At 42.9% G+C, this 26,474-nt stretch overlaps 1 protein-coding gene across 1 annotated transcript in view; it reads right to left on the bottom strand.

Moving 5' to 3' along the window:
* The window catches only part of LOC126253001 (uncharacterized), a 144,701-nt gene extending 120,099 nt beyond the window's left edge, over window positions 1-24,602 (bottom strand). The window contains exon 1 of the mRNA XM_049954037.1: window positions 24,517-24,602. The gene's annotated coding sequence lies outside the window, so the exon portion shown is untranslated. The remainder of the gene's footprint in view (window positions 1-24,516) is intronic.
* Window positions 24,603-26,474: the final 1,872 nt, after the last annotated feature.

The following is a 26,474-nucleotide window of genomic DNA, read 5'->3' as shown; positions in this document are numbered from 1 at the left end:
GTGTGTGTGTGTTAATGTGTGTGCCAGTAAATAAAATCAAATTAATAAATGTGCCATCCTTCTAAATCTGCAGTTGAGCCCATCGGCAGAATTTAATGCGACGCATACAATCCGTACCAGTTAATTCTTGGTGGAGACTGATATGGTAACGATGATATTTATGGCGATGCAGAACACAAACAACACTACTATGGCTCATGCCAGATCCTCTTGAGATTTAACGCGAACTAGCCCAAGGATCTCGAACCACAGTGGCAAGAGTACCAATTTGCGTTTCCTCGTTGGTAACTTTTCTTTGCCGGATATGTTTCCGATGCGTTACAGATCTACTTGTTCTCAATTTATCATACAGATATTTAAATGTACGACGGGTAGGGTGAGTACGTTGAGGATATCTTTCAGCGTATAAGTCTCTAGCTCTCACTTAATTTCATTGGCATTCTCCGTAAATGAGAAGCATATAGACTTGTTCTTCGAAGGAATACATCATTCACATACGCTTGATTCGACGATACTAGTCTTACCGTTCCTATTAGTGTTGTATTGCTAGTGTTGTATTGCTACACCGTCGAATGGTGTTTACATGTCAATGGCACGTTAGATGGATACCTCGTATTCGGCGAATATTTTCTATTTGCACGATATACGAGAAATAATTGTCAAGGCATGTGCTTCGATAAGTGCCGAAGTGATAAGAAATACTACTGAATCCATGACAAGAAGATTGCAGCGCTGTATTGATATCAATGGTCATCACTTCGAACACCTTCTGTAAATGGACGTTCATGCCACCTTTTTGACCTTCGTTGACCTTCAAAGACCTTACTGTTAGACATCACTGGATTCGTCTCGATAGCCGCTATCAGAAAATAATTACCAAACTAGTGCACCCCATTTAAAAAAAACAAAGTTGACCTTCTTATCTCCGACGCGACCCCACCTAGCAACAAATAACCGTCATATTATGGCCCCCGTTGTCCCATGCAACATTCGTCCCACAAACTTTTCAGCTCCTATCATACTTTCAGAGTTATTCCAGATGGCAATAGTTAGTCACTCACCCTGTATAATCACATCATATACTAAAATATTACATTTACGTGAACTATGATCCGTATTTCACATGTTTTGCTGTAAGTGAGGGAATGTCCGGACAAATACTACTTGTGGTGTACAATCAAAGAACGGCCCTCAGATGGCTATCTGTCACTTGTGATCTATGTTTCGATTTGCAAAGCTTTAAGGATGAGAAAAGTTGTTCACGTCAATAAGTACAACCAAACATGCACATCATAGCCGCTGCTTTCGCATATAGTTAAGGAACTCTATCCCGCGGAAGGCAAGAATAGAACTAAATAATGTCATTCGCCATTCTAAAATTATCCTTAATGAAGCGGTCACACTGCAGATTTATCAGCTCTAATTGACCTGTGCGGACACAAATGTGACGTCCACCGAACATGGTGATATGAAGATCAAAATCTGGCTCAAGTGACCTTAAATCTTCGAATCGTTTTACAAATGCTGCATGCAAATAATGGAGCGACTGAATAAATGATTCAGCGAAGTCATTATTAATGTTATCTACGAATCGCATGACATTCAGAAAATGCGTGAAACCATGGTCCTGAAACTAACCTCTCTATATCTCCAATTTCATTTGCACTATACGAATTTTCGAAAATAGAGATACAAATAACTGACCTTTCCCCTGCAAAGAAGCACTTAGACTATTCAAATGACTCGTTATTCGGTATAAATGCTAGGTTAACAACCCATTGTGGGTCAGAAAGCTCAGGAACCGATCTTCCTTTTGTATTCATAAAAAGATTTGCCTTTTCCAGCAAAAGGAGGAAACGTTCAAGGGTGTTGCCCCCTACTCAGCCACCTTACCTGACAAAATTAGTTAGTCTCCAGTGAATCAAATATCTTTCGAAACTATATGCGATTGAATCCAGCAGACCATATGAAATTTACAATCCTAACAACGCCATTCATAACTCTGTCAAATTTCACAGTATTGGCACAAAGTGCCTCTTGTTGAATTACACAATGCATTGAGTGAAATTGCTGTCCCGGGCTCAGCTTATTCTTGAGACGTCCCGCAAATCCCACATTACAGCCAGCCGTATTCGGAGCGGCATCATTGACAACGGGAACGAGCTTATTCTAGGTAAGATTAAATTTCGTAACAGCATGTTGAATAGCACTAAATATATGTTCGCCGGTACGTGTGAATAAATCAAGAAGCTATTCTGTGATACGTAAATCTATATCCACCTCTCGGACTAATATAGCCAGTTGTGCTGTAACAGTGACGTCGGTATTTTCACCAGATCACAGAGAATGTGCAAAAACTTGTTTCCCTCTCACTGTCGTTCAGCCTCTCCGTTCACTGAGTCGCATTGTACCATTGGCTAACTATACAAATGTCTAATACGTACACAGCAGCTACTTGCCCGTACTAAAAATTCCAATGCAGATACTTTTCAGCACAATAACATGACGAACGTTAATGATTTTCTGTGAAAGACGCGATGTCTTTGGTGTGATTTTTTTTTGTATCTGTTAACTAGACTTAACACTAAATGTCTGACTTATGTATTTGTCATCACAAACCTTCTCTGAAAGGTACCAACGCTCGGAGTATCTACGTGTGCCGAATACTTTCCGGTAGCTACTGCTTGTAAGCGAATATCCTACACTAAGTAGAACGTAAGGTATGGAATTTTGTGGTTTTTACTGCGGTTAGAGGTGATTATTTTTTTTTTATTCTGCACTGGTGATCGTAACCGTGTTTCAGGTCACGTGACCTACAGTAGTACCAGATAACCGGTTTCCACCGCCGCAGTCTAACCGAGCGATGCGAAGACATGTCACGTAAACTAATTGGACCAGAGCAAGGAGTGTCTTTTTTTCAGCTGGTTGTGGTATAGAAAAAGCTAAGGAGACAATGGCAATGTGGGAGAAAGAGAGGGGCACAGAGGCAATGGAACACAACTGACGGAGACAGAACGGAAAAGATCGAAGTAGGCAATGTCAGTGGGAGAGGAATAAAGAGAAGAAGAATGTGGAAGTGGGTGAGAGCCAGTGATAATGAGAGACAGAGTCTATGATAGTGACAACGAGGAAGAGAAATAGTAATACTGAGAAGAGACAACAGCAGTGGGAAGGAATGAATGAGATAGTAGCAGTAAGAGAGAACCAGAGGGAGGAAGTGAAGTGAGAGGAAGTAGTGTAACCTGGACAGAAGAAAAGTAATTTTTGGAAATTTGTAGTAAGGTGTTATGCGACCAAACTGCTGAGGTCATCGGTCCCTAAGCTTACATACTACTTAATCTAACTTAAACTAACTTACGCTTGCCGGCCGGTGTGGCCGTGCGGTTCTAGGCGCTTCAGTCTGGAACCGCGTGACCGCTACCGTCGCAGGTTCGAATCCTGCCGCGGGCATGGTTAGTTAGGTTTAAGTAGATCTAAGTTCTAGGGGACTGATGACGTCAGAAGTTAAGTCCCATAGTGCTCAGAGCCGTTTGAACCATAAGTTACGCTAAGGACAACACACAATCCCATGCTCGAGGGAGGACTCGAACCTCCGACAAGGTGAGCCGACCAGGCCGTGACAAGACGCCTCAGACCGCGTGGCTAGAAGAAAAGTGGGGTTGGGTTGGATTTTTTGGTGGAAGAGACCAAACTGCGAGATCATCGGTCTCATCGGATTAGGGAAGGACGGAAGGAAGTCGGCCGTGCCCTTTCAAAGGAACCATCTCGGCATTTGCCTGGAGCGATTTAGGGAAATCACGGAAAATCTAAATCAGGATGGCCGGACGCGGGATTGAACCGTCGTCCTTCCGAATGCGAGTCCATTGTGCTAACCACTGCGCCACCTCGCTCGGTGGAAGAAAAGTGACTGGGGCTGTTAGACAGAGGAGAGTGACAGTTACAGTGACAGAGAAAAACAAAGAGATAATGCCGATGACTTGAGCTGAATGAGTGACTGTGAATGGACAAGTGGAAGTGGATGGGTATGAGCAACTTACAGCGAGAGACTAGTGACTGTGAGCGATTTACAGTTACGGGGAGCTTCTGAGAGTTTGAGGCGAATTGTATGTTAAAAAGAGAGCAAATATGTTCGCATGCTAAAATTATTGTTAAAATTTTTAAAGAGGCAGAGAAAGGCAGAATGAGGCAACTGGTAGGCCACTTTTCAGTCGAGTCTTTTAAGAAACAGGAGCCATTTTTTGTGCTGCGATAGGAGCATTTTTCCGATGGTTATTGTAAGACACGTTTAATACTTGAATACAAGTGGAAGACTGTATCAGTCAGCGAATGAAAGTAAGCAGAGAATCCTGCCGTTGGCAGCCGAATCTAGCGCGGTGTCGGTATTCCCCGGAATGGCGCTGCCGTGACGTAGGCAGGTGCATCGAGTGAGGGGAGTGTGCGGTTGGCTGCCGCCACGGTTGCTGGCCGACACACTTGGCGAGTTGCGAGCTGCGGACGTGACCACCCCGACGGCTGCGACCCACTTGCTAAGCGACCGCCGACGCCGTCCTTCTGCTATCGCGTACGACACTTGCCACACACTAAACTGATTGCTCACGCCGGTACTTGACGGTCCTCTCCGTCATAAAGGCAAGCGCTTTCTCCATACGCGGACGGCATAACACATTACTAGTATTCCTTCGATCGGTCATTGTGCTCGCTACTGTGCAGACAGACTAGTGGGTCGCGCCATATTACTCCCTTGCCCAAACCCTGGTTGGATTAGTGGTCAATAGTATCGTGTACGCTGTAGAGGAAGACTGAAATTTGACTACATACCGCAATTAATTCAGTGCTACTCTGAGATGAAAAGGTTGGCACAGGAGAGAAATTCGTTAAGACTGATGACCAATGGAAAAATAGTATCCTGCGACTTGTGCCACCCCTGTGGATGACGTGGATGACTTGCGCAATGTGTTATACGTTTCAAAAAAAAAATCGGATAATTGCGAGTAGCACTCGTGTTATGACGGAACTGAACAAACTTAATTATTTACATAAAGAGTTAATCCACGTGAGTTCATGAGAATCAAACGATGTTCGTAACTGACTGTATATTTTGATTGCATTGACTTAGCGTACATTTTTTACACTGCCAGGTACCACTGATTTCAGTAACTAACGTACTAGTAAATGATAACTTGATACCTCTACCCGATTCTGAGAAAAAGATGTCTTAAGAGACGGAATGCAGTGTGATCCTGAAGGTATTATCTTTCACCCGGCTGACGTATGAAACCATGTTTTTGTTCTTGCTGTTGTGGTGGTGGTGTTCAGTCTGAACACTGGTTTCACGCAGCTCTTCAGGCTACTCTATCCTGTGCATCTCCGAATAGCTACTTCAACCCCGAATAACCACTACAACTTGCATCCTTCTGAACCTCCTTACAATATTTATCTCTTGGTCTAGCTCTACAACTTACAGCCCCCACACTTCCATACAATACTAAATACGTGATCCCTTGATGTCTCTGCCTCAGAATGTGTCGTATCAACCGATCCCTTCTTCTAGTCAGGCTGTGCCACAAATTTCTTTCTGCTCCGCATTAGTTACCTGATCTGCCCATCGAATCATCGCCTTTCTTCTGTAGCACAACATTTCAAAAGCCTATATTTTGTCCAAAATATTTGTCGTCCATGTTTCAGTTCCGTAGTTGGCTACACTCCATACAAATACTTTCAGGAAATACTTCCTTACACTTAAATCTATAGTTCTTCAGAAACGCTTTTCTTGGCATTGCGTCTACATGTCCTCTCTTCTCCGCCCACCACCAGTTATTTTGCTTCCCAAATAGCAAAACTCATCTACTACATTGTCTTCCTAAACTGATTCCCTTTCCATCGCCTTATGTAATTCGACTACATTACATTATACTTGTTTTGCTTTTGTTGATTTTCACCTTATATCCTCCTTTAGAAACACCGTCTAATCCTGTTCAATTGCTCTTCCAACTTCTTTGCTCTCTATGACAGAATTATAATGTCGTCTTCCTGAACTTTAATTCCTTCTCCAAATTTCCCTTTTGTTTCTTTTAATGCATTCTCAATGTACATATTGAATAACAGCGGCGATAGGCCACAAGCCTGTATCACTCCTTTCTCAACCACTGCTTTTCTTTTATGCCACTCGACGCTCATAACTTAGGTCTGGTTTCCGTACAAGTTGTAAATAGGTTTTCACTTCCTGTATTTCATCACTGTTGTCAAAAGGTTCAAATGGCTCTGAGCACTATAGGACTTAACATCTGAGGTCACCAGTCCCCTAGAACTTAGAAGTACTTAAACCTAACTAACCTAAGGACATCACACACATCCATGCCCGAGGCAGGATTCGAACCTGCGACCGTAGCGGTCGCGCGGTTCCAGACTGAAGCGCCTAGAACAGCTTGGCCACACCGGCCGGCCACTGTTGTCATCAGGAAATTATAAAAAAGGAAAAGAAGAATAAATGAAAGGAAGCTAGGAAATTAAATCAGAGTACCCAATTACCCTATCCAGTCGACGTATGATTCGGGTCGCTAATGCTAAATAGAATTATACTTCTCGATCTGCTTCAATGGTATTGCTTTACATGCCTAATAGGTATCGATAATGACCAGCCATCAGTGACATAACAGCATGAACGTCTACAGCGATAGCCAGCTGTCAACTTTGAAACATTAGAAGAGTATTGACTTTCATATGGATCTGTTATCTGAGATCGAATGCCTTCCACCGTGCGTTCATAAGAGAATATGACCCTAGGTTTTTATTCCGTTTCATAATGCAAGTGGGAATATAAGGAGATGGGATCTGGATAAACTGAAAGAACCAGAGGTTGTAGAGAGTTTCAGAAAGAGCTATAGGGAACGATTGACAAGAACGAGACAAAGAAATACAGCAGAAGAAAAATGGGTAGCTTTTAAAGATGAAATTGTAAAGGCAGCAGAGAATCAAGTAGGTAAAAAGACGAGGGCTAGTAGAAATCCTTGGGAAATAGAAGAGATACAGAATTTAGTTGATGAAAGGAGAAAATATAAAAATGCAATAAATGAAAAGGGGCAAAAAGGAATACAAACGTCTCAAAAATGAGATCGACAGGAAGAGCAAATTGGCTAAGCAGGGATGGCTAGAGGGCCAATGTAAGGATATAGAGGAGTATATCACTAGGGGTAAAGTAGATACTGCCTACAGGAAAATTAAAGAGACGTTTGGAGAATAGGGAACCACATGTACGAATATCAAGAGCTCAGATGGAAACCCAGTTCTAAGTAAAGAAGGGAAAGCAGAAAGGTGGAAGGAGTATATAGAGAGTCTGTACAGAGGCGATGTACTTGAAGGCGATATTATGGAAATGGAAGAGGACGTAGATTAAGATGAAATGGGAGATATGGTACTGCATGAAGAATTTGACAGAGCACTGGAAGACCTGAGTCGAAACAAGGCCCCAGGAGTAGACAACATTCCATTAGAGCTACTGATAGCCTTGGGAGAGCCCTGACAAAACTCTACTATCTGGTCAGCAAGATGTATGAGACAGGCGCAAAACACTCTGACTTCAAGAAGAATATAATAATCCCAATCCCAACTACGTGTAGACATGTGCGAAAATTACCGAACTATCAGTTTAATAAGTCACGGCTGCAAAATACTAACACTAATTCTTTACAGACGAATGAAAAAACTGGTAGAAAACGACCTCGGGGAGGATCAGTTTGGATTCCATAGAAATGTTGGAACACGTGAGGCAATACTGACCCTACGACTTACCTTAGAAGATAGATTAAGGAAACGCAAACCTACGTTTCTAACATTTGTAGACTCTGAGAAGGCTTTTGCAACGTTGATTGGAGTACTCTCTTTCAAATTCTGAAGGTGTCAGGGATCAAACACAGGGAGCGAAAGGCTATTTACAATTTGTACAAAACCCCAACGGCAGTTATACGAGTCGAGAGGCATGAAAGGGAAGCAGTGGTTGGGAAGGGAGTGAGACAGGGTTGTAGTTTATACCCTATGTCATTCAATCTGTGTATTGAGCAAGAAGTAATGGAAACAAAAGAAAAATTTGGAGTAGGAATTAAAATCCATGGAGAGGAAATAAAAACATTGAGATTTGCCGATGATATTGTAATTCCGTAAGAGACAGCAGGGGTTCTGGAAGAGCAGTTGAACGGAATGCACAGTGTCTTGAAAGAAGGCTATGAGAAGAACGTCAACAAAAGCAAAACAATGATAATGGAATGTAGTCGAATTAAATCAGGTGATGCTGAGGGAATTAGATTAGGAAATGAGACACTTAATAGAGTGGATGAGGTTTGCTATTTGGGGGGGGGGGGGCAAAATAACTGATGATGGTCGAAGTAGAGAGGATATAAAATGTGGACTGGCAATGGCAAGGAAGGCACTTTTTAAGAAGAGAAATCTGTTAACATCGAGTATAGACTTAAGAGTCAGGAAGTCTTTTCTGAAAGTGTTTGTATGAATGTAGCCATGTATGGATGCGAAAGGTGGACGATAACTAGTTTAGACAAAAAGAGAACAGAAGCTTTCGAAATGTGGTGCTACAGAAGAATGCTGAAGATCAGATGGGTAGATCATGTAACTAATGAGGAGTTACTGAACAGAATTGGGGAGAAGAGAAATTTGTGGCAAAACTTGACTAGAAGAAGGGATCGGTTGGTCGGACAAGTTCTCAGGCATCATGGGATCACCAATTTAGTATTGGAGGGCAGCGTAGAGGGTAAAAATCGTAGAGAGAGAGCAAGAGATGAATACCCTAAGCAGATTCAGAAGGATGTAGGTTGCAATAGTTACTTGGAGATGAAGCAGGATAGAGCAGCATGGAGGGTTGCATCAAACCAGTCTTCGGACTGAAGACCACAACAACAACAATGTAGCCCATATGATAATAAACAGAATCTAACTTGGTTTTTAAGTTTCGTAGTGACAAGGCTTATAGTAACGAGCAACGGAATAAATGACGGAGTCCTATAAAAAGTTTGGGACTCTGGCCGTTTCTGGACTGTAATAGTCCACAAACCATTGGCTCGCAGGTGCTGCTTTATGACAGGCTGCATTGTCATGCTGATACATCCATCGTCCCAGAACTGTTCCTCCACTGTACGCAGTACACGACGAAGTAACATGTGTTCATATCCTTCCGCATTAAACGTTTTCCTAAGTGCAGTAAGGGGACACTATCCTAACTACGAAAAACAATCCCTTACGGTTATGGCATTACACATGATGGCACATAATGCTCAGCAGCATACGGCAAATCCAAACTCTTTCAATGGATTGTCACAGATATAAAGTGATTTGTCACTTTAAATCCCTCGTTTCCAGTGATAAACTTTCCGGCGGCGTTGCTCTTTACACAACATCAAGCGTCACTTACCACTGACAACGGAAAGTTGTGGCTTACGCGGAGCTGTTCGACCATTGTGCCCCATTCTTTTTGATTTCATACGCACAGTCATTTTGGTTGGCGATTGCACTTTGAAACACAAGAGTGATTCCTTCCGCTGACTGCAATCGCAATGCTTAGCGGTCATTACATTGAGTGTGCCTTTTCTTGGTTTAGATAATGGTTGTTCCTTCGGATTTCCATTTTACAACAACTTTACCAACAGTCAAACTGGGTAGCTTTAGATGGACTGAAATTTCCCTCATGATATTACTCTCAAAACACCCAAATACTACACTACTGGCCATTACAATTGCTACACCACGAAGATGACGTACTACAGACGCGGAATTTAAGCGACAGGACGAAGATGCTGTGATATGCAAATGATTAGCTTTTCAGAGCATTCACACAAGGTTGGCGACGGTGGCGACACCTACAACGTGCTGACATGAGGAGAGTTTCCAAACGATTTCTCATACACAAACAGCTGTTGACTGGCGTTGCCTGGTGAAACGTTGTTGTGATGCCTCGTGTAAGGAGGAGAAATACGTACCATCACGTTTCCGACTTTGATAAGGGTCGGATTGTAGCCTATCGCGATTGCGGTTTATCGTATCGCGACATTGCTGCTTGCGTTGGTCGAGATCCAATGACTGTTAGCAGAATATGGAATCGGTGGGTTGAGGAGGGTAATACGGAACGCCGCTGGTTGGTTGGTTTGTGGGATTAAAGGGACCAGACTGCTACGGTCATCGGTCCCCGGAACGCCGTGCTGGATCCCAACGGCCTCGTATCACTAGCAGTCGTGATGACAGGCATCTTACCCGCATGGGTGTAACGGATCGTGCAGCCACGTCTCGATCCCTTAGTCAACAGACGGGGACGTTTGCAAGACAAAAACCATCTGCACGAACAGTTCGTCGACGTTTGCAGCAGCATGGACTATCAGCTCGGAGACCACGGCTGCGGTTAACCTCGACGCTGCATCGCAGACAGGAGCGCCTATTTCTTCGTTTAATGCCGTGCACGAATGGCAAAACGTCATTTTTTCGGATGAATCCAGGTTCTGTTTACAGCATCATGACGGTCGCATCCGTGTTTGGCGACATCGCGGTCAACGCACATTGGAAGCGTGTACTCGTCATCGCTATACTGGCGTATCACCAGGCCTAATAGTATGGGGTGCTATTGGTTACACGTCTCGGTCACCTCTTGTTCGCATTGACGGCACTTTGAACAATGGACATTACATTTCAGATGTCATACGACCCTTGGCTCTACCCTTCATTCGATCCCTGCGAAACCCTACATTTCAGCAGGATAAAGCACGACCGCATGTTGCAGGTCCTGTACGGGCCTTTCTGGATACAGAAAATGTTCGACTGCTGCGCTGGCAGCACATTCTCCAGATTTCATACCAACTGAAAACGTCTGGTCAATGGTGGCCGAGCAACTGGTTCTTCACACTACGCCAGTCACTACTCTTGACGAACTGTGGTATCGTGTTGAAGCTGCATGGGCAGCTGTACCTGTACACACCATCCAAGCTCTGTTTGACTGAATTCCTAGGCGTATCAAGGCCGTTATTACGGCCAGAGGTAGTTGTTCTGGGTACTGATCTCTCAGGATCTATGCACTCAAATTGCGTGAAAAAGTAATCACATGTCAGTTCTAGCATAATAGTTTTGTTCAATAAATACCCGTTTATCATATGCATTTCTTCTTGGTGTAGCAGTTTTAATGTCCAGTAATGTAGTCCACACTCTAAGTCTCTTAAGTCCTCCTGACCACCCCCGTCTTGTGTCACTGCTTCTTTCCGCAGTGTTTCTTGAAGAAAGATCTTGTGACAGCGGTGACCAGGCCAGGAGATGTTGACGCTACGTTCAACGTCTCCAAAGGCATTAAACGAATAAACACCGTCGTCGTCGTCGGTGAGAACATTAGAGAAGCTAGGTTTGGGGAAGGAAACAGGCTTGTCGTTTTCAGAATGAAAACTATAAATGAATGAAGCGATGACTTGAGTAATATGAGTTCATTGTGTTACTATTAAGCAGTAAGACTCAGCGGAGCTGTTCTGGAGTAGGCTGCATGCCAGCACAGGATTTCACCCATACTCCCCTCTCTCTTCCTCGTAATTAACAACACACTTATCACGACCATTAACACTCCACAACACACATTTTACGATGCAAAGTTGCTATTGTGAGCAAAGAAAGGAAATCTTTCCACTCAGACGGCTGAACATAACCCTTCGTGCCTTCCGTTATACGACTCCCTTGTCGCAGCCAGTACTGCTGCCAACATAAATTGTCTTATAACCGATTGAGTTAGTTGACAGCCAGCACAGATAAATGCCTTGCTTGTGTTTTGTTTCAGTTGTCCATAAAATCTGGTTTTCTTGATCCGCGGTTTAGTCTTCTGTTTCTTGGTGTGCCTATAAAGTGTATTGCGCAAATTAAGTTTCACGTAGAGCAGCATGTATATGAATGAGTCTGCTAAGAGAGTGGATGACGTGTATGACCGAATTTCTAAATCCATTGATATCGAAGCAAAACCAGTTAAAATTTAAATTTCATACTTTTTGAATTATAAGAACTTTTTATTAAGTTTCTTGTTTTGCTAGAACTGCGAGACGTACGCTTTTGACAAGCAGATATCTCTAAGCTGCAAATCAAAGCTTCTTTCTTCAGCTGGTGTTCGAGTGCTAGCCCACCGACAGGTTCTAATGGTTCAATTGGCTCTGAGCACTATAGGACTTAACTTCTTAGGTCATCAGTCCCCTAGAACTTAGAACTACTTAAACCTAACTAACCGAAGGACATCACATACATCCATGCCCGAGGCAGGAGTCGAACCTGCGACCGTAGCGGTCACGCAGTTCCAGACTGAAGCGCCTAGAACCGCACGGCCACACCGGCCGGCCCCACCGACAGGAAGCTGACACAGATGATTATGGGAGAGACAAGATGGCTATAAAAAGTAGTCGTCGGATCAGATAATTAGATGAATTACAAAAGGAAACGCATCTTACAATGACGTTAATGACAAGTAGGCAACATGTACACTGATCCGTTATTATTAACGTTGTATTTGTCAGAGGGGACTGGAACGGTATATTGAATGAAAAAGAGTTACCGTATTTACGTAATTATTTTATAACTTTTCAAATGTGGAAAGAGTACAGAAATAAAAAGTGTGTTTCCGTGTGCGGTTATGGATTTCCAATTAATCCTTGTCTGGATTTTCTAGGTAACTTTTTCTGCACTTTAGTGACTGGGACAGAGCTCGATGTAAAGCGGGATCTCAAAACAGATAGTGAAGCCAAGTTGCTAGCTAGACTGTGGTGTTTTAACGAGCGAGACACATTTGGCAAATTGCAATACATGCCACTAAATTACATTTCTGTGGAAATTTGAGGATGATATTATCGGGTGATTTGGATTCACGTAAGGTAAATAGTCTTCTGTCCAAACTGGCTCAAACAGAGAAAGTTTAATTCTAACCACCTTGTCAATCAGCAGAGCTCTACGTGGCGCAATTTGTCTCGCAACGCTGCACATAGCTAAGAGTGCGTAACTTCTGACCGCGGAATAATACTTAGCGCGAAGCAGTTTTCTTGAGCCTCTAGATATCCACCCCCGGACATAGGTGTCTTCCAAAGATTTTCATGACGATCTTCACTGTCCATCGCCCCCGAGGACGTCCGACTCTTCCCTGTGACTCTCAATGTGGAGAAGGAACCTTTCAGCTTTATTAATGTGGTGCTAGGAGGAGGAGATATTCAGACAGATGTACTTTGCGTATAACCATTAGATTTGACCAGCTGTCAGACTTTAGTGGGGAGCAGCCTCTTGTAGTTGTAGGTGTAGGAAACATGCAGCAGTCCCCAGCAGTTACGGAGCCTAAGTCAACTGCGAGCTCTAACAGAAAGAAGAAGATTCTGCTGATAGGTAGTTCGCATGGCAGAGGTGAGGGCCAACAGTTTCAGGAAGTTTGGGGGAGTGAGTACCAGGTCAACAGCACTGTGAAGCGTAGTGCAGGTTTGTCTCAGGTGACTGTTAAGGGGAGTTGCGTAGGAATTTTACGAAAGAGGATCTGGTAGTGATTGTGGGTGGAGCTGGGAATAGTCTTGATAGGGACGGAATATGATGTATGTGATGACCTAGTAAAGGTAGGTAGTCAAACTGTTGGCACTATTGTGCACTTAGCGCAACTGTTTCACCGTCATGATAGGGCTCATCTTAATACTGCTGTTAGACGTCTTAACATGGAGCTGGAGAAGGCGCTGATGTCGGAGGGCATGGCTCACGTTGCAGTGGTGCAAGTTGAGTCCATCAACAGATCGATTTTCACTAGGAATGTCCTGCACCTCAATACGTATGGGACGGGGAGGTGGCAAAGCTTATAGGTGGCAGTGTAGTGGTTGGTGGTGGGATCTCTCATGGAAAATTCCTTTAGTAGTTGGTGTTGTAGGTGCACCTTTTCTAGACTGAAGTCAACTGATAGGTATCCCTGCTTAAAATAAGTCGCTGTAACAAAGGAAACGCCTTCAAAGGAGGTCAGGTATCCAGATAGTGAAATAATTAACATATTTCATCAAAATATAAGACGTTTTAGAGATAAAGTTAGTGAACTGCTTATTGGTACATCGGAGCACCACTCAAATAATTTGACAATTCGGCTGTTTTTCAAGGAGTTCTTTGTGGAGCGGGGAGCGGCCATGTACGTAAAGAGCAGTATTCCATTTGAGCCTGTAGATGTATCACGGCATTGCAATGAACAGATATTTGAATGTTGTGCAGGGCAGTTGGATTTAGTGAAACTAAACGTCTGATTGTTGTTATTTATAGGTTCACTAACTCTGACTACAGAGCATTTCTGCTCAAGCGTGATAGGGTTTCTTGATTCACTTTATAGGAAGTACCAGAAATCAGTTATATGTGGTGACTTCAATATAAATTTTATATATGATGGTGCAAGAAAAAAGATGTTGGTAGACTTCCTAAATTCACATGATCTGATTAAGACTGTTTTTTCCAACTAGGGTGCAGGGGAACACTAGCACAGCCATAGACAATATTTTTATTCTTTCGTCATTACTAGATGGGCATTCTGTTAGGAAAAGGGTGAATGGCCTTTCAGACCATGATGCACAAATTTAACACTAAAATATTTTTGTACTCAAACGAAGGTTATTTATAATTACAAATCAAGTAGGAAAGCTAATCCAACGGCAAAAGAGAGTTTTTTAAACCTCGTTAAGGAACAAGAGAGGCAGGGTGTTTATAGAGTCGATGACATGATGAAAATGTAAGGCTTTCCTTCATACATATCTCATGATCTTTGGAAGCTGCTTTCGATCAGAACGTTCTAAACGGGGTACTAGCAGTAAAAGGCTGCCTGGTTGGCTGACTAGTGGGATAAGGATATCATGTAGAACAAAGTGGGAATTATATCAAAATGTTAGAAGTAGTCACAATCGAGATACAGTTGCCCATTACAAACCGTATTGTAAGGTGCTTAAAATGTTAATAGGAAGATAAAGAGTATGTGGTACGCAAATAAAATAGCTAATTCACAGAACAAAATTAAAGCCATATGGTCAGTCGGGAAGATAGTTTGTGGTCAGCAGCTCAAAGTCGACGATATAAAGTCAGTTTCTTAGTAAAAATATTTCTGTTACTGACAAGTCAGATATATCTACAGTATTTAACAATCCCTTTCTGAGCATTACTGGTGAATTAAATAAAATCTTAGTTTCTACTGGGAATCATATAACTCTCTTGAAAATGCCTTTCCGAGACTGATTTCAGAAATACTCCTTTGTGTTACTGACAAGGGGGAGATTGAGTCAGTAATTAAATCTTGAAAACTAAGGACTATATGATGGAGTATCTAGCAGAATATTAAAGTACTGTGGTGCACATGTTACCCTGTACTCAGTCAATATTTGTAATTTTTCCTTTAACAATGGTCACTTTCCTGAACGATTAAAATAGTCAGCAGTAAAGCCGCTACATAAAAAGGGAGAAAGGGATAATGTAGACAATTTTAGATCTGTTTCTATGCTATCATTGTTCGCTAAAATGTTTGAAAAGGCTGTGCGTGTAAGGATAATTGATCATTTTATTTCACATAATCTGTATCAAATACACATTTAGATTTTCGAAGTGGTTTAACAAGTGAAAATGCTATATTCTCTTTTCTGTATAAGGTGCTGGATGGGGTAAACAAAAGATTTCGAACACTAGGCACCTTTTTTTATTTAACTACGGCGTTTGATTGTGTTCATCACAAAATATTGCTCCAGAATTTACCCTTATGCAATATGTGCAGTAGCTTAGAGTTGATTCACCGCGTACTTTAACAACAGACAGCAAAAGGTCATTATCCACAGTGTTGATGATGGCTATGATGTGGGGTCTGAGTGGGGCATGGTTAAATGGGGGGTGCCCCAGGAATCAGTGCTAATAATAATAAATAAAACAGACGATTATACTGGTAGACTGAATAACCAATGAGTCGAACCGAAAAAAGGGCACACTAAAAGAAGAAATCGGTTCATAGCATATATCTCGTGCGTTTTCTATGATTTCCTTAAATAACTAAAGGCAAACGCCAGGATAGTTCCTTCCCATCCTTCCCTATTCCGAAGTTACGCTCCACCTCTAATGACCTCATCGTTGACGGGGCGTTGATTTTCCTTATTTTTACATCTAGAGGCATAAAGGAAACATCAGATTGAAAATGGAGGGTAGTATCTCTGGTAAAAATGTGGAGGGAAAGGAAGTTTTGACTACAGTAAGAAGGTTCAAGTGATGTAGATTGCTGAACTTGAGCAGATATGAAGAGACTTACATAGAATAAACTAGCATGGAGAAGTATGTCAAACTAGTCTACAGATTAAGGACCACAATAATAATCTCTGTCAGCTTTATGACGGACTGGTTCCAAAACACCAGTTCCGGAATGAAACTATATACGCAGCTGTATTCGTTATCTAGCAGCAACGTAATCCGCTGGTAATCAAAATGTCCTGGGTTGAAGGTTCGAGTCCAGCCACTATTTCAATTTCTAATAAAGGTTATCAGCAAAGGCTGCCGAAGGCACTTGATGTACGGAGTCACCTTCGGTCTGCAAATAGCGTTGTCAAACAGGGCGGAGGAGCGGACACAGTTTCAGGGCACTCTCTCGCCGTTGTGGTGGGAAACTGCCCCCAAAACGTACGAGAACCAGCTACAATTAACGGCATGGCGATGCAGCAGACAATGGAAACCACTAAATTAAAGGCACATAATGCGTGTCCACAGGATAAGTGGCCTGTAATACGATTGGGATCTCCAGAAAGGAACTGAAAAGATAGAGGTAACCATGAGAAAGCGAATAACCAACGAAAGTGTAACATACACTACTGTCCAAAATCAAAGCAGCAAATGATAATTTTGCAAGATTACGTTTCTTTTGCCACAAACAGTGTAAACAGATGATAGTAAACTATAAACACTGTAAAGAACACAGAATGCAAACGAGTGCAACAGGCATAAATGTAGACAAAAATGTCCTTCGTTTTTTCCTGCTTAACGTATTAGCACACACATTCCGACAAGTGGTTAATGTGCTCAGTACGGGGTGTGACAACCTCTGGCAGCAATACAGACCTGAGAACTACGAGACATGCTGTGAATGATTTCATTAGTCTCTTGCAGAGCTGCTCGCAGTCTTGGAGAGTGGTTGGTGGATGCTGACGTGATGCATGCCATCTCGCTCGTGCATCCCAGAAATGCTCTATTGGTTTCAAACTGGGAGAGCGAGCAGGCCACGCCAAGCTTCTATTCTCTTCTTCTCTAAACTATTAATCGTCCATGTTTCACTTCCATACATGGCTACACTCCACACCAATACTTGAAGAAACGACTACATGACATTTCAATCTATACTCGATGTTAACAAATTTCTCTTCAGCAGAAAGGCTTTCCTTGCCATTGCCAGTCTACATTTTATGTCCTCTCTACTTCGAACATCATCAGTTATTTTGCTCCCAAAATAGCAAAACTCATTTACTACTTTAAGTAACATCACCCAAATTAATTCGACTTCATTCCGATGTTCTCGTCTTGCTTTTGTTGGTGTTCACCTTATATCCTCCTTTCAAGACACTGTCCATTCCCTTCAGCTACTCTTCCAGGTCCTTTGCTGTCTCTGACAGAATTACAATATCATAAGCGAACCTCAAAGTTTTTACTTCTCCTCTATGGACTAGTATAACTGCCATCTTGTTTCTGTACAAGTTGTAAATAGTCTTCCGCTCTCGGTATTTTACCCCTGCCTCCTTCAGAATTTAAAAGAGAGTTTCCAGTGAACATTTTCAAAAGCTTTCTCTAAGTCTACAAATGCTAGAAACGTAGGTTTGCCTTTCTTTAATCTATTTTCTAAGATAATTCTTAGGGTCAGTATTGCCTCACGTGTTCCAACATTTCTATAGAATCCAAACTGATCTTCCCCGAAGTCAGCTTCTACCAGTTTTTCCATTCGTCTGTAAAGAATTCGTGTTAGTATTTTGCAGCCGTAGCTTATTAAACTGAGAGTTAGGTAATTTTCACATCTGTCAACACCTGCTTTCTTTGGGATCTGAATTATCATAATCTTCTTGAAGTCTGAGGGTTTACCGCCTGTCTCACACATCGTGCTCACCAGATGGTAGCGTTTTGTCAGGGCTGGCTCTCCCAAGGCTATCAGTAGTTCTAATAGCGCCTTGTTTCGACTTAGATCTTTCAGTGCTCTGTCAGACTCTTCACGCAGAACCGTATTTCCCATTTCATCCACCGGCCGGAGTGGCCGAGCGGTTCTAGGCGCAACAGTCTAGCACCGCGTGACCGCTACGGTCTCAGGTTCGAATCCTGCCTCGGGCATGGATGTGCGTGATGTCCTTAGGTTAGTTAGTTTTAAGTAGTTCTAAGTTCTAGGGCACTGACGACCACAGCAGTTAAGTCCCATAGTGCTCAAGGCCATTTGAACCATTTGAACCATTTCATCCTCATCTACATTCTCTTCCATTTCCATAATATTGTCCTCAAGTTGTACGTGGACTTTTTAGGTTCTTATATTCGTAACGCCACGTAGCGCTCTGTATGAAAATCACTGGCTGCGCTGTGTGGAGTCTGTGGCTGCTTTGCATTGTTATTCGCTATTGTAGTGTTGGGCAGCTGGATGTTATCAGCGCGTAGCGTTGCGCAGTTGGTGGTGAGCCGCCAGCAGTGGTGGATGTGGGGAGAGAAATGGCGGAGTTTTGAGAGCGGATGATCTGGACGTGTGTCCATTAGAAAGAGTAAATTTGTATTATTGGATATCATGAACTGATACATATATATATGATGTCTTTTGAACATTATTAAGGTAAATACATTGTGTGTTCTTTATCAAAATCTTTCATTTGCTGACTATGCCTATCAGTAGTTAGTGCCTTCAGTAGTTACAATCTTTTATTTAGCTGGCAGTAGTGGCGCTCGCTGTATTGCAGTAGTTTGAGTAACGAAGATTTTTGTGAGCTAAGTGATTCATGAAAGGTATAGGTTATTGTTAGTCAGGGCCATTCTTCTGTAGGGATTATTAAAAGTCAGATTGCGTTGCGCTTAAAATATTGTGCGTCAGTTTAGTGTTGATCAGAATAGGTAAAGAGCGAAATGTCTGAGTACGTTCAGTTTTGCTCAGTTGTTTGAAAATCAAATAATGTAAGAGGTTTATCAGCACAGTGATTCATGAATTTTTCTAAGGGGACGTTGCAAAGTACATCGCCCTAGTATAGACCCTCTACATATTCCTTCCATCTTTCTGCTTTCCCTTCGTTACTTAGAACTGGGTTTCCATCTGAGCTCTTGATATTTATACGAGTAGTTCTCTTTTCTCCAAAGGTCTCTTCAATTTGCCTAGTGATATACTCCTCTAAATGATTACATTTGTCCTCTATCCATCCCTGCTTAGCCATTTTGGACTTCCTGTCGATCTCTTTTTTGAGACGTTTGTATTCCTTTTTGCCTGTTTCATTTACTGCATTTTTATGTTTTCTCCTTTCATCAATTAAATTCAATATTTCTTCTGTTACCCAAGGATTTCTACTATCCCTCGTCTTTTTACCTACTTGATTCTCTGCTGCCTTCACTATTTCATCTCTCAAAGCTACCCAATATTCATCTACTGTATTTTTTCCCCCTTTCTTGTCAACCGTTTCCAAAGTGTTAGCTATGATGAAGTTATGCTCTGTGCAAAATTCTATGAGGCGGCTTCCTCTTTCATTCCTTAGCCCCATTCCATATTCACCTACTACGTTTCCTTCTCTTCCTTTTCCTACTATCGAGTTCCAGTCACCCATGACTATTAAATTTTCGTCTCTCTTCACTACCTGAATAATTTCTTTTATCTCATCATACATTTCATCAATCTCTTCGTCATTTGCGGAGCTGGTTGGCATATAAACTTGTACTACTGTAGTAGGCGTGGGATTCGTGTCTATCTTGGCCACAAAATGCGTTCACTATGTTGTTTGTAGTAGCTTACCTGAACTCCTATTTTTTTATTCATTATGAAACCTGCTCCTGCATTACCCCTATTTCATTTTGTGTTTATCATCCTGTAGTCACCTGACCAGAAGTCTTGTATCTCCTGCCAACTAACTTCACTAATTACCTCTATATCTAACTTGAACCCATCCATTTCCCTTTTTAAATTGTCTAACCTACCTGCCCGATTAAGGGATCTGACATTCCACGCTCCGATCCGTAGAACGCCAGTTTTCTTTCTTCTGATAACAACGTCCTCCTGAGTAGTCCCCGTCAGGAGAACCGAATGGGGGACTATTTTACCTCCGGAATATTTTACCAGGAGGACGCCCTCATCATTTAACTATACAGTAAAGCTGCATGCCCTCGGGAAAAATTACGGTTGTAGTTTCCCCTTGCTTTCAGCCGTTCGCAGTACCAGCACAGCAAGATCGTTTTGGTTAGTGTTACAAGGCCAGATTAATCAATCACCCAGGCTGTTGCCCCTGCAACTACTGAAAATGCTACTGCCCATCTTCAGGAACGACACGTCTCTCAACAGATATCCCTCCGTTGTGGTTGCACCTACGGTACTACTATCTGTATCGCTGAGGCACGCAAGCCTCCCCACAAACGGCCAGGTCCATGGTTCATGGGGGGGGGGGGGGGGGGGGGGAAGATCCATAATATACAATACATACAAGAGCGTAGAGCGCACAGTAAGGAAGGAGGTACCAAGGATGGGATGAAGTGCTCAGATTGAAAGGGTGTAAGACAGGACTACAGTCTTTCTCGCCTACTGTTCAATGTATGCATCGAACAAGCATCGGTGGAAGGAGGAGAAAGTTACAAAAGTGGGATTAAAGATTAAGGGGAAATATATGTCAATGGAAAGATTCACTGATGACATTGCTGTTCTCAGTGAAGGTCAAGAAGAATTACAGTATAAGTAGATCAGTACAGAATATGCTTGAGAGTGAACGAAAGAAAGACGGAAGTAACGAGAAGTAGCAGAAATGAGATTAGCGCTAAATTAACATAAAAACTGGTGATCACTGAGCAGGCGAATTAAGGAATTTTGCTACCTTGAAAGCGAAATAATCCATGACGGACAAAGCAAATAGGACACAAAAACAGACCATCAAAGCTAAAAAGAGGATTCGTGGCCAATAGAAGCCGAGTAGTATGAAACGCGGTCTTTCACTTACGAAAGGTATTTCTGGATACGCACATTTGGAGGACAGCATTGTATGGTAGTGAATCACGGACTTTGGGGAAACTGGAACTGAATAGAATCGAGGCGTTTCAGATGTGGTGCCAAAAAAATAAATTGTAGAAAATTAGGTGTCCTGATTAGATAAAGGGTGAGGAGGTTCTTTGCAGTATCGGCGAAGAAGCATCATAATTGCACTATAGCGAGCTGTGGAGGGTAAAAGCTTTAGAGAATGACAAAGATTGGAAATCATCGAACAAATAATTGAAAAGTAGGGTGCAAGTGCAGCTGTGGAATGAAGAGGTTAGCGCGGGAGCGGATTTCGTGCCGGTTCACATAGAAACAGTCATAAGACTGATGAGAGAAATAAAAAAAAAAAAAACTGAAGGATGCAGCTCAACCTTCCACTACCACTGGTACGTATGTGTAGCACAATAGGTTGAGAAGCAGTGAGAATCCGCTGCATGCAGCAGTTGGTATATATAAGTATCCAATTGGTAAACAGATGTCTGCTAACAATCCGCAGAATTCTTATAATTACAGCTTGTACCTGTAGGTTGTGCCGTCTTCATAGTTCGTTGTAAACCCTCTGATCTGCTCCGCTTCGAATTGCCGAAATGAATTTGCGCCTGCAGATAGGCAACCAATTGAGCAGATTAGCCACAACGAGCTGCTGTGGCGCCCTTCTGGACAATTTGTGTCAATAACGCAGGTACGTATTTGACATTCACAATGTCACAAACTGTGCTCATAGTCAGCACATTTAATCTGACTAAAAAAACTTGGAGAGATGATCTACCGACTGGTACTAGCATTTTTCTGTATGCCTTGTACTCGCTGCTAAGGCGTATTCTAAAACATCAGAGGTATACAAGAATAACCCTGCTCGTCCCGACCTCCGCGTATTGGAAAACGAAACAGCGGGGAATGTTGTTCCTCATATTGCTATTTACGAATACGAAATTAAATAAAATAGGCGTACACTAACGATTTTTACTAAAAGAAAATTAAAATAAGAACACAATAAAAAATGGTTCAAATGGCTCTGAGCACTATGGGGCTTAACATCTATGGTCATCAGTCTCCTAGAACTTAGAACTACTTAAACCTAACTAACCTAAGGACAGCACACAACACCCAGCCATCACGAGGCAGAGAAAATCCCTGACCCCGCCGGGAATCGAACCCGGGAACCCGGGCGTGGGAAGCGAGAACGCTACCGCACGACCACGAGATGCGGGCAAGAAAATAATAGAACAAAAAGAAAGAAACCAGATGGTGAAGTGTTTAACGACATTTCCTTGTAATTTCTGTACGGGGTGCGTTCAATGGAACACCTCTTTTTTTGAAAGCAAGTTGATTTCATTCAGTATTTCACCGCACCTTATTATTCCCCACGTTTTGGCAAATAAGTACTGTTTTCAAACAAATCTGAAGGTGTGAGATCCGGGCTGTAGGGAGGGTGGGGAGGAACAGATCAGTGAAGTTTTGTAAACTCCTCTCGGTTGTGCAGACTTGTCTGAGGCCTTGGGTTATCATGGAGAAGGAGAAGTTCGTTTGCATTTATATGGCGACGAACACATGGGCTTTATCTTAACAGGAGAGGTGGTGTGGCGACAGACCACGGATGGCCAGTTTCTTTCCGGTTCGAAGAGATAAACCCATGTTTCATTCCCTGTGACAATATTATACAAGAAAATTGATGACGGGCGCCTCGTCCAACGACTCGCCGTACTTTTGTTCACTGTGAGGTCTTCGCAGATATTGTACAAGCGCCTATGAATATCTGTGATGCTCTGGTTTTGCAACAAAAGGAACTCAGTGAATACAGTTTTCTGATTTGTCAAAGGCATTTGATTGTGTGAACCACAACATCCTTTTAAATAAATTAGAATTCTATGGAGTCACGGGCAGTACTGCAAAATGGTTCAAGTCATACCGCGCTAACAGGAAACAAAGAGTGTCAGTGCAAGGGACTAGTGAATTAAGTCATCAGTCATCATCAGAAAGGGAAGAAATTACATGTGGTGTCCCACAAGGATCCATCTTAGGGCCATTGCTTTTTCTTGTGTACATTAATGATCACTCACCCGTTACACTGCCAGAAACAGAGTTAGTTTTGTTTGCAGATGACAGAAATATTGCAATAAATAGTATGTCGAGTGTAGTTCTAGAAAGATCTGCTAATGATACTTTCATGGATATTAATAAATAGTTTAAAGCCAACTCACTGACATTAAACTTCGAAAAGACTCACTATATGCAATTCAGAACCTGTAAGACATTTCCACCCAGCATATGCATAAAGTATGAAGAAGAGCAGATAGAAGAGGTTGACAGTCTTAAATTCCTGGGATTACAAATTGTTAATGAATATAGTTGGAAGGAGCACACCACAGAACTGCAGAAACGCCTTAACAAATCTGTATTTGCAATTGGAGTGTTAGCAGACATAGGCGACATAAAAATGAAAACGCTTGCATACTTTGCCTACTTTCATTCCATGATGTCAAATGGTATAATATTTTGGGGCAACTCTTCAAGTCAAACAAAAGTTTTCAGAGTCCAAAAGCGTGTAATACGTATTATTTGTGGAGTAAATTCACGGACGCCCTGTAGAAACCTCTCCAAAGAACTGGGTATACTAACTACTGCCTCTCAGTATATTTACTTCTTAATGAAATTTGTCCTAAATAATATATCCCTATTTCCAACAAACAGCTCAGTTCATACATACAACACCAGATACGAAAATGATTTGCACATGGACTTAAAAGCACTTTAGTTCAAAAAGGGGTCCACTACTCAGGAACACTCATCTTCAATAATTTGCCAGCAAACATAAAAAATTTAGTTATAAATAAAGATCAGTTTAAAAGGAGCCTGAAAGACTTACTAGTGGCCAACTCCTTCTACTCCATTGACGAATTTTTTAATAGAAACAAATGATGTATTGTATAAAATCATACTACTAGTATTGTTATTTCAGATAAAAAAAAATTGACATGTTCCACATCCACTAGGATCTCCTCAGCACGGATCTATGGAACGAAAAAATAATCTAATCTAATCTCTAATCTGCTCGGAACGCACCTCCGTTACAGACGCCATTTTAAAGGCTCCGTATAGCGCCGCCACCTATCGGAACTTAATGGAACTACAGGAGATGAAAGGGAAAATAGTTGACGACGACCAGCAACAAAATCCTCATTTTTTTCAACTGAAATTGACCGGGAGGATCATGTGTAGCACTACTTATTGAACATCCATCGTGCTTTGAGTGACTTAACAGAAATTACCAAAATAGCGTAGACTGGTGAAATGAGACGTGGAGGTGGAGTTACCTGGTTTGAAGAGGCCAAAGAAGCTTCTGGCGGCGGTAGATGCACGAGACCCAGAGAGGGCTGCCCACGCGTCGCGCAGGGAGATGGTGAGGGCGTGCGTGCGGAGGAAGCGACCCACGCGGCTCGCAAGCGGTTCCGCGGCGCCACGACCTCCGTCCCCGCCGCCCCCGCTGGTGCGGTGCAGCGCCAGGCCTGGCGCCAGTGGCAGCACGTCGCGGTCCTCGGCGCGCTGCAGCAGCCTCCCCAGCACCGCCTCCGCGCAGGCCACCACATCCGGCGGCGGCGCCTGCCCGCCCCCAGGCCGTTCGCCGCAGTCGCGCCGCATCTCCTCCACCAGCGAGTTCACCGCGCACGACGGGCACCATGTCGCCGCCTCTCCCTCCGTATTATTCGAACTGTCTCTGCTACTAAGTTCTTTGTCCTTCTGGCTGTTTCTCGTCGCAGTGTCCGAGTCAACACTTTCCACTAAACACACGCTTGCACACAACACGGCCACGCTGGCCCACCACAACACTTTAACTTCACGCTTCATTTTCAGTCGTAGTCTCTCTTCAGTGTCACACGATTTCCATCAAATTTTTACTAGCTGCTCAGTGTCCTGTTCATCTTCATTCCAGTATTTATGCTGAAAAGAGAGAAAATTTTCTGTCAGACCACAAAGTATTACATCGACATACAACATCCACTCATGTAAGAAAAGTTATGGGACAGTGTTATGCACAAATACATATGTAGGTAGTACCGTCTACAGAAGTTATGGAAAGGCAGTGAATTGGCGGAGCTGTCATTTGTACTCAGGTGATTCGTGTGAAAAGGTTTCCGATGTGATTGTGGCCGCACGACTGGAATTAACAGATTTTGAACGCGGAATGGTTCAAATGGTTCAAACGGCTCTGAGCAGTATGGGACTTAACTTCGCTGGCCGGAGGGGCCGAGGGGTTCTAGGCGCTAGAGTCTGGAACCGCGCGACCGCTACGGTCGCAGGTTCGAATCCTGCCTCGGGCATAGATGTGTGTGATGTCCTTAGGTTAGTTAGGTTTAGGTAGTTCTAAGTTCTAGGGGACTGATGACCACAGCAGTTAAGTCCCGTAGTGCTCAGAGCCATTGAACTTAACTTCTGAGGTCATCAGTCCCCTAGAACGTAGAACTACTTAAACCTAACTAACCTAAGGACATCACACACATTCATGCCCGAGGCAGGATTCGAACCTGCGACCGTAGCGGTCGCGCGGTTCCAGAGTGAAGCGCCTAGAACCGCTCGGCCACACAGGCCGGCCGCGGAATGGTAGTTGGAGCAAGACGGAAGCGATATTCCATTTCGGAAATCGTTCATTTCAATATTCCGAGATCCACAATATCAACAGTGTTCCCAGAATACAAAATTTCAGGCATTACGTCTCTCCATGGACAACGCAGAGGCCGACAGCCTTCACCTAATGTCCGAGAACAGTGACGTTTTCGAAGAACTTTCAGTGCTAACAGACAAGCAATACTGCGTGAACTAACCGCAGAAATCAATGTGGCATGTACGACTAACGTATCCGTTAAGACAAGGGGGCAACATCTGTCTTTAATGGGCTATGGCAGTAGACGATCGACGGGAGTATCTTTGCTAACAGCACGACATCACCTGCAGCGCCTGTCCTGGGCTCGTGACCATATTTTTTTGACCCTATACAACTGTAAAACCGTGACCTTGTCAGATGAGTCCCTATTTCAGTTGGTAAGAGCTGACGGTAGAGTTTCAGTCTGGCGCGGACGCCACGAAGCCAAGGACCCATGTTGTCAACAAGGCACTGTATAAGCTGGTGGTGGGTCCATATTGGTGTGGATCCTCTGATCCAACTGAACATATTATTGACTGGAAATGGTTATGTTTGGCTTCTGGGAGACCATTTGTAGACATATATGGACTTCATGTTCCCAAACAGCATTGGAACCTTCATGGATGCCAATTG

Source organism: Schistocerca nitens, chromosome 4 (genome assembly GCF_023898315.1).
Source record: "Schistocerca nitens isolate TAMUIC-IGC-003100 chromosome 4, iqSchNite1.1, whole genome shotgun sequence".
Taxonomy (NCBI): domain Eukaryota; kingdom Metazoa; phylum Arthropoda; class Insecta; order Orthoptera; family Acrididae; genus Schistocerca; species Schistocerca nitens.
The sequence above is the reverse complement of the archived record's forward strand: the minus strand, read 5'-3'. Positions and strand labels throughout refer to the sequence as shown.